The sequence below is a fragment of the Felis catus genome, chromosome D2, assembly GCF_018350175.1.
Source record: "Felis catus isolate Fca126 chromosome D2, F.catus_Fca126_mat1.0, whole genome shotgun sequence".
Taxonomy (NCBI): Eukaryota; Metazoa; Chordata; class Mammalia; order Carnivora; family Felidae; genus Felis; species Felis catus.
In genome coordinates this window covers 81,086,430-81,095,821 of record NC_058378.1, presented here as the reverse complement: position 1 = coordinate 81,095,821, position 9,392 = coordinate 81,086,430, and the positions used below count along the sequence as shown (strand labels likewise).

At 48.0% G+C, this 9,392-nt stretch overlaps 1 long non-coding RNA gene across 1 annotated transcript; it reads right to left on the bottom strand.

Moving 5' to 3' along the window:
- Positions 1-373: 373 nt before the first annotated feature.
- On the bottom strand, positions 374-9,190 carry LOC123380717. The gene is made up of 3 exons (XR_006586787.1): positions 8,828-9,190; positions 2,490-2,579; positions 374-757 (listed from the first exon to the last, which is right to left on the bottom strand). It is a non-coding gene; the product is annotated as an uncharacterized LOC123380717 (long non-coding RNA).
- Positions 9,191-9,392: the final 202 nt, after the last annotated feature.

Sequence of the window (9,392 nt, the reverse complement as noted above, 5' to 3'; positions counted from 1 at the left end):
TATTTAGCTTTAAAAAGGAAGGAAATCCTGTCACGTGCTATTACACGAACGAACCTCGAGGACATTATGCTACGTGAAATAAGCCAGCGGCAAAGGGACGATACTGAATGATTCCACTTATATAAAACCCCCGGAGTAGGGGCGCCTGGGTGGCGCAGTCGGTTAAGCGTCCGACTTCAGCCAGGTCACGATCTCGCGGTCTGTGAGTTCGAGCCCCACGTCGGGCTCTGGGCTGGTGGCTCAGAGCCTGGAGCCTGTTTCCGATTCTGTGTCTCCCTCTCTCTCTGCCCCTCCCCCGTTCATGCTCTGTCTCTCTCTGTCCCAAAAATAAATAAACGTTGAAAAAAAAAATTAAAAAAAAAAAAACCCCGGAGTAGTCAAAATCACAGGACCAGAGAATGGAACGGTCACTGTCAAGGGCAGTTGTTTAACGGGCATGAAATTCAGTTTCACAAAATGAAAACTTCTGGAGACTGGTTGCACAGCAATGCGAATACACTTTAACGATACTTAACCATGCACGTAAAAGTGGTTAAGACGGTAAATTTTATGTTATGTGTATTTTACCGCAATTTTTAAAAATTATGCAAGGTCGCCTCCTCACAGCAATTGCCATTGGGTAGCGTTCTGTCCGGCAGTGTCCTGCTGGGGTGTGTATCACCCCAGGTATGCGGAGTCCTTGACTGTATCTTCCTGACCCATATCCACCGTGGCCCCCGGGGCAGGGGCTGGTAAACAGCATAGTTTTACTGAATGTCTGAGGAAGACAGGGAGAGAGAGGGAAGAAGGAATGAATAGAAAATCCACAAAAGATAAATTACAAATGGACGGTAACCAAATGAGGAAATTTTCAGCTTCACTAGTAATCAAAGAAAAGCCCATTAAAGCAACAATGAGTTTCCATTTCTCACTATGAAATGAGCAAAGATATTTATTATTATAATTTAAATACCTAACGCTGGCAAGGATTTGTTGAGATGGGTCATTTCAGACAGAACTGGCATATTTCTACAAGGAAATGGAGTAGCACCTACGAGCAGCCCCATAAAAATGCCTATCTTTTGACCCAATAATCTCCCATCTAAGAACATATCCTGAGGAATCAACAAGATACCTAGACAAAGATTTAGGGGCAAAGATACTTATCACAGAGTTACTATTAACAGCTCAAAGACCAAAGGAAACTATCTGGCAAATGGAGAATCTCAGGCACAAGGTGAAAATTATATAGCTATCAAAAAATCATATTTAACAAAAATATTTAATGATGTAAGAAATTTCTACAGCGATATACGCAGGTAGGTTATACATATAATGAGATCGGTTTCATAAAAAAACCAAAACAGGGGCGCCTGGGTGGCTCGGTAGGCTGGATGTCTGACTTCAGCTCAGCTCATGATCTCACAGTCCGTGGGTTCGAGCCCTGCCTCAGGCTCTGTGCTGACAGCTCAGAGCCTGGAGCCTGCTTCGGATGCTGTGTCTCCCTCGCTCTCTGCCCCTCCCCCGCTCACACTGTCTCTTATAAATAAACACTTTTAAAAAATTTTTTCAATAATAAAATAAAACAAAACAAAACAAAACAACCAACGAGCCTCAGAGAAGAAATACAACACATCAAGATGTAATCTGTGATTCCTGGATGACGTGATTATCACGAATATTCCTGTACCTTTCTTTAGCTTCTAAATATTCTAAAACAACCATTTGATCTTTTTGGAATTCGAAACAAAACGTGACTTGACAAGAGTAAAAGTGTTGTCACCATCTGAGCATCGAAAAAGCGCTCGGGGAAGGGAAAAGTGACAAGGCGAGGTCCCTGTTCTCAAGGAGCCTTTGCAAGGCGGTGAAGACATCTACCGTGCTGCTCGGGGAGCGCAGACGTGGGGGTGATGAGATGGGACCAGGGAAGGCTCCCCGGGGAGAGGAGCGGTCTGAGCCCTTGTCTGCCTCCTCTGGACCTGCTGCTCGTGCTTCCTGTTGACTTTGTCCTCTCCTGGTATCACTCGTCTGGGACACTCTGCTTCCTGCCATCAGTTGACAGTGCTTTAGGGCTCATTCCCTCCATGGTATACGTAGGCTCAACTCGGCCAATATAGGATATTCTCCAAGGTTTATCTCCTTAATACCCTCACTGTAGCAGGCTTTCAAGTCACGGCTTATTTAAATCATCACTTGGCTTGCATCCACTTGGGCAGGGATCCCCTTGCTCGGAGATCAAGGTCTGGGAGGTAGCAGGACCCACATGGCCTGAAGGGCCACTCCAGCAGAAGCCTGGAGTCTTAGGCTGCAGAGGTGGGAGGCAGGTACCTCGATCGGGAAGCAGGGATAGGAGAACCGCAGAGGGGCAGTGGCTTGTCCGAGGCAGGGGGCCGGCCTCGGGCGAGAGCTGGGACTGTGTCCTAGCTTTCCTGACACCCAGGTGTTGTACCGATACACAGCACCCTGCTGCTGGAAGGGACGCGACCCTCGCTCCCCACTGGAAGACTCACCTCACTGCTGTGGCACACGAGGGGACCGGGACAGGCTGCCGGGGGCGGCTGGCTGCTGGGGGGCGGTGTGGATGGTGGCTGCGTTTAGTGCTGATAGGAGAAAGATGAAAATCATCTTTGTGCGCACATCAGGAGACCATTTGGGGATCTTTCGAAATTTAGAATTGAAAAAAATTACAACCTAAATACAATCTTCTTCTCTTTTGGCTTTATGTGTCCGCCCCCCCCCCTCCCCCATCCCAATATGAAAGGCCTATGTGTCCTGGAGGTTTTAGCCAATGCGATAAACAAATCAAAGCTGTGAATCAGGACTGGGAGAAATAAGACAGACTAAATTATTTTTAGGTATTATGTTCGCCGGTTTATAAAGCCCGGGGGGATTACCAAGCCAGGGGAGGAGAGAATGGCATGGTCAAATGAGCCCAGCCAGTCCCTTGGAGACTGCAAAGTCAGAAAAAGCCTGGATAGGATCCAACTGTATAGCTACATAATTATACACATATATGTGTGTGTATGTGTATGCATACATTTACATGTGCCTATTAGCTGAGCTAAATAGATACAGGTAAGGGCCAATAGAAACAGAAATCCGCAGGTGTCCTACACAAAACCAGAGGGGGTAACACATGAGTGGATGCGGGTGTCTGGGACTAACACGATGGAAAAGAGACTCCTACCTTCATGGGGCTTGTGTGCTACAGCGTGACACAGACATCAGTCAAAGACTCACACACCCCGTAAAACATTCCCATTGTGAAAAGTGCTGAGAGGGAGGTAGGGTACCTGGGGGGGGGGGGGCTCTGCGAGCTCGTAACAGGGGGGTTTTACCTGGCTGGAGAAGTCAGTTACCACCTGAGGGGTGAGTGTCATTAACGAGCGAATTAAACAGTAAAATGTAAAAATCGACATCTAAAAGAACTAAAAACAGACAAACAAACCATTCAGGGATCATTTTGGGGTGGGACTTATTTCCTTTAGTATAACGCTAAAGGAAAAAAAAAACATTGCTAGATTTTACCATATCAACATTTAAAGCTTCTACACATCGAAAAATCATGGTAAGCAAAAGGTAAAATACAAATTGCCAAAAAATGCAACGTACGTGAGAGTTGTCATTTTCATATGTAAAGAGATTTATTCGTCAAGAAGATAAAGACACGTGCACCCACACATAAGTGGGCTCAGGTATGTTAAAGTAAGTACAAAAGGCCAATAAACCATATAAAAAATGTGTGTCTTCAGTTGTCATAAAAGGCACATGAGTTACAACAATAGCACGTCTATTATTTTGCTTCTGATATTGGCAGGGATTTAAACACCGGGGCACTAAAATGTGAAGGAAGGCGGCAGGAGACAGGTGGGAATATAAATTGGTCCAATCTCTCTGGAAGGCAATTTGGTAATGTTTACCAAATGCTTTAAAAAAAGTGCCTACTTGGTAATTTCACTCTGAGAATTTATCTTAAATCAACATGCACGCGCGCAAAGATCGCCTGAAGGATATTCACCCCACAGTTATTTACAACAGAGTAAAACCAAAACAAGGTGACGGACAGAATGATGGACGGTAGGATACGCGGCAGCCATTCAAATTCATTGTCAGAGAACCTCAGGATGTGGACAAATTGTTTGAAATATACGGTTGAACGGGGTGGGGTGGGGGGAACAGTTTACCCAACAGAAAAATCTGAATGGGGACCCCAGAGATGTGAACCACATGTGTATGGAAACGCGATTTACAGCCTACGACTGGGGTAGCATGACAGAGCCGTAAAGAATGGATGATTAATTCAGCGAATGGGATAATTGTTACCCATGCACACAAAAAATAAGATGAGTGCCTTCTGGGACATCACAAACACGAGTTCCAGGCGGAAGAACAATCCGTGAAAAGAAAAACTTCAAAACTTGGAGAGGAAAATGCAGCTCGGTATCTGGCCGCACGCAGAGACTTTCTTAGGACACATAGGGGACAGACAAGCAAGAAAATGAAATTTTGATAAATACTACAATGTTAACACATTTTTAAAAATCTGTACATGAGAAGATAGAACCAAAAAAAGTGGAAAGATGGGTACAGAACGGAGTAAATGAGCTCAACCCACATGAAAGATGAGGCATTACGGCAGAACCTCCAAAGCAGCTTTTCAGACTTTCTTGTGCATGAGAATCACCGGGAGAGCTTTTTAAAACGCAGGTTCTGGGGCGCCTGGGTGGCTCAGTCAGTGAAGCGTCCAACTACGGCTCAGGTCACGATCTCATGGTTTGTGAGTTCGAGCCCCGCGTCGGGCTCTGTGCTGACAGCTCGGAGCCTGGAGCCTGCTTCGGATTCTGTTTCCCTTTCTCTCTGCCCCTCCCCTGCTCACACTCTGTCTCTGTCTATCTCAAAAACGAACATTAAGGGGCGCCTGGGTGGCTCAGTCGGTTAAGCGTCTGACTTCAGCTCAGGTCACGATCTCACGGTCCGTGAGTTCGAGCCCCGCGTCGGGCTCTGGGCTGATGGCTCAGAGCCTGGAGCCTGCTTCCGCTTCTGTGTCTCTCTCTCTCTCTCTGCCCCTCCCCTGTTCATGCTCTGTCTCTCTGTCTCAAAAATAAATAAAAATGTTAAAAAAAATTAAAAAAATATAAAAAAATGTTTTTTTAATAAATAAATAAAATGCAAGTTCTGGGGCGCCTGGGTGGGGCAGAGATGCTGCATTTCTAACAAGGTCCCAGGTGAAATTTATTCTGCTGGTCCACAGACTACATACACTTTGAATAGCCAGGATATAGAGGACTCCTACAGCTAGGTGAAAAAAAGAATAAACACCCCCCTACTCAGTTTGGCAAAGGGTCTGAGCAGGTAATCCTCAGAAGAGGGAAATCCGATGAGCAATGAACACGGATCAGCAAGGATGGGCTGTCTGCCGTGAATACAGACCTACAACAGAAGCTTATTTCTTGCTCATATAGACTAGCCTGGTGGGAGGAGGGGCAAAGTTCTGGTCCTCACAGCCCTGCAGGGTTCCAGGTGCCGGAGGCTTTGCCGTGTTCGACGGGGGACTTCCAAAGGTGCCCGAGGAACAGGGCAGTTGGAAAGAGAAAGGAGGTTTTTAGGGGCCAGATGTGGCTACTGCTCACGTTCCATCAGTGGGAGCTCCACCCCAGGCTATAGCTAACAGCACGGGAGGCTGGGAAATGTAGTCTAACTGGACCCAAGAAAAAGAGGGACCGTGTTTGGTGGCTAGCTGGCAGTCTGCGACACAAGTGAAGAGATGCTCAGCTCACCCCGCAGTCAGGAAAACGCAATTAAAACCAATACTGGGGCGCCCGGGTGGCTCGGGCGGTTGAGCGTCCGACTTCGGCTCAGGTCATGATCTCGCAGTCCGTGAGTTCGAGCCCCGCGTCGGGCTCTGTGCTGACAGCTCAGAGCCCAGAGCTGGCTTTGGGATTCCATGTCTCCCTCTCTCTCGGCCCCTCCCCCACTTGTGTTCTGTCTCTCTCTCTCTCTCTCTTTCAAGGAGAAATAAACATTTTATTACAAAGCATAACTTAAAGATTCACCCATTTCGGTTATATAGGTTGCCAAGCTTTGACAAATGGATAGACACGAGGCTACCATCACAGCCGAGACACAGAAGGTTTCCATGACCCAACAGAGTCCCCTTCTAGGCCACCAAGCTTCAGGGTGGTTCGTTACACAGAAACACTAACCGGAATGACATTCTCCTCGCTCTGCCGTGTACTCATTTCGTATCTATCTTCTCTGCTCTGGGAATCTCCTTTCTTGGGAGCTCGTGCCTAAACGTCTGCTCTCCCACGAGACTAGAAGCTCTTTGGGGGCCAGAAGATGGTTACGGTATTGCATCTCAAGGGGAAAGGCACAGAACAGCGTTGGTCCAGATAATTCCCCCAGGCATATTCCAACACCCGGCAAGCATTTATCGAGCCCCTCTGTGCCAGGCACTGCTATGGGCTACACGCGGCGTTGGCGCTGAGGATGCGAAGGTCAACAGAAGCAGACATGACCCACCATCTAGCGGGGGAGCTCACACGTAAATACGATGATCGCACAAAATTATACGCTCCAGTAAAGCATGGCAAGGGCCACAGGACAATGCCTCCCGTCCCCCATGCCCCGTCCTGAGGATCACGGTCTTGTAATGTCTCTCGCACGTGAATCGTCATGTTTTCTTGGAATCCATTGCTCGGGGCGGGGAGAAACGTGCTCCTATCATGGTTATTCGCTATCAAGGTTAGACATGTTCCGAGAACCGCCTCGTTTATGATAATAGCGGACCCTTCCGAAATAAACGCGCGGAGGGCAGAAACAGGCGAAAGCACCAGGCGGTCTCTTCCTTCCAATAGTCTCCGACTTGAAAGCAGCAAACTAGACCTTTCAGGTGAACCCACCAGCCTCACAAACGCTGTCCAAGAGCATTCAGCCTGGGGGACGCTTGCTTGAACGCCGGGAATTTCAAAGGCCTTGCTCGTGCTTCTCCTTATGATTGGGAAAGAAGCATACTGCCTTATAAATATTTCCCATTCCGGAACTTTTTGGGAAGCTTCTAAAGCAATTTTAGATCTCAGCGAAGCCTCTTTTCCCTGCTGCCCAAGACAATATCTTCCAGGGCTGCCACGCCGAAGCCAGGGAGAGAAACGAGAAATTAAGACAATCTCCTAGCATTCTGCTCGCATTTGCATGTGAACGTAGGCTGCTGTGCTGTTTGATAAATCTGATCTGTGAGAAAATCAAGAGAATCCAAGTTCCCAGCCAGTTGGGCGCTCTACACGTACGTCGCGAAGGTTGCTACAAAAACGGGGTAATCTCCTTCCAAGTATATGACTAATGAGAATGCGTATAGCACATCTGAGACAGCGCAAATGTGTAATTATTGTGAGGATTTCACAGACACATAAATATAATGATCTTCAGCTAAGTAAATTGCTAGCTACCAATGAAATAAATAGGGTCCCTTCAGAATTTGAAATAATTTGGAATGGTAGGTGGTGGGAAATGATTCACCTTAAGCTGTTATCTCCGGAACAGTAATGTAGAAATGTATCTGCCAACTCTGAGGCATTTACATTGTTCTTCATATCCTGGGGAGTCTGTCGAAAGAGCCCTGGGCCCTGCCGCCTTCCACCCTCTTATTCCGACGGGTCTCCGCGCAGCATGGCTCAGCACCGGCTAGAGCAGCTAGTATTGTTTACTCTGGTAGGTATCCCAGCCATAATATTTTCCCAAGAAACACTGATGCGTTTAAAGGTCAGGTTGATGCTGATTTGACGGAATAACATAAATTCCTCTGTCTAGGAGTAAAATGGTGTACATGACTTGGTATAAAGGTTAAACTGTTTTTTGTGCACTGGATAGGTCAAAGATATAAGACTTTAATACACAAAGTATAATTACCTGTTTGGACAGACAGGGAGACGTGGCCCGGGGTTTGCATTTTCAAAGAGATGTTTGAAAACTCAGCAATCTATTCACATCTCGTCATTCTTGAATACATTTCATTACAGGGGAAAAGAATCCTATAAGGGTGGTCAGTTAGAAGGACTGTCTCTTTCTTACTCCTGGTTATACAACGGTTGGGATTCTAGAAATTGAGCTTTAGGGCACTGGTAGAGTCAGTCTAAGCATATTCTCAGATACAAAGTTCCCTCAGGGCCAATAGACTCCCAAATACAAACATTGTACAGTAGGTTCTAAACAAAAGCTTGGGTGTGCCTGGGTGGCTTAGGTCATGATCTCACCGTCTGAGTTGGAGCCCGCCCCCGCGTGGGGTTCTGTGCTGACAGCTCAGAGCCTAGAACCTGCTTCAGATCCTGTCTCTCTCTGCCCCTCCCCTGTTCACTCTCTCTCTCTCTCTCTCTCAAAAATAAACTTAAAAAAAAAAAGCTTGCTAAGATAATAAATTGAATACATCTTTTTTTTTTTTTTTTTAAAGTACAAAGTTGGAGCGCCTGGGTGGCGCAGTCGGTTAAACGTCCGACTTCAGCCAGGTCACGGTCTCGCAGTCCGTGAGTTCGAGCCCCGCGTCGGGCTCTGGGCTGATGGCTCAGAGCCTGGAGCCTGTTTCCGATTCTGTGTCTCCCTCTCTCTCTGCCCCTCCCCCGTTCATGCTCTGTCTCTCTCTGTCCCAAAAATAAATAAACGTTGAAAAAAAAATTAAAAAAAAATAAAGTACAAAGTTGGTTTTGATAGATAAGGAGAAAGACGGAGAGATTTTTTTTTTTTTTTTTTGTAACTAGAATGTCAGATTAGACCCATCTTGGACACAGAGTTTCTTTCATCCATTCCTTCGTTCACCTGTTTGTTTTTTCATTCAACAAAAAATGTATTAAGCACTCACCCATCACCGCCGTGTGCCGGATACGGAGATGAGCTGGAAAGCCCTGGTCCCACCTCAGAATTTAGTCGGGGAGCAAATCAAGGGAGAGGCGGACATGGGAGGGGAAGGAACACAGCGCGGCCGGGGCGAGCACCTGGTGGGTCCACGCGGCCCGCTTCGCCCCCAGTTCCCGCGAAAGGGGAGCAGGTCTCCTTCCCCAGTCGGCAACTCCAGCACACCGACCCTGGTCCTGGTCCGGAGCTCTTCCCCAGGCGCTGTCTGTGCGCCACCGGGGACCTGCCAGGCGTGGTGCGTCCCGCACCCCACCCCCGGGCCTCGCATTCTCGCCACGCGGCGCGCTCTGCGCCCCCTGCGCCCCAGCAGCGCCCCCTTTCCGTCCCCTCTTCCCGCGGGGTCCTGCTCTCGGGTGGTCTCCCAGGCTGGGCGGAGGCAGGGGTGGGGGGTGGGGGAGTATGTTTTTCAACACTACGATGGGGTGGGAGCCGTGGATACTCTGTCCTCTCCAGGAGACGCAGGCCTGTCCCGCAGCCCAAAGGCCCGCGCCGCCCCCGCCGTGGGCCCAGGT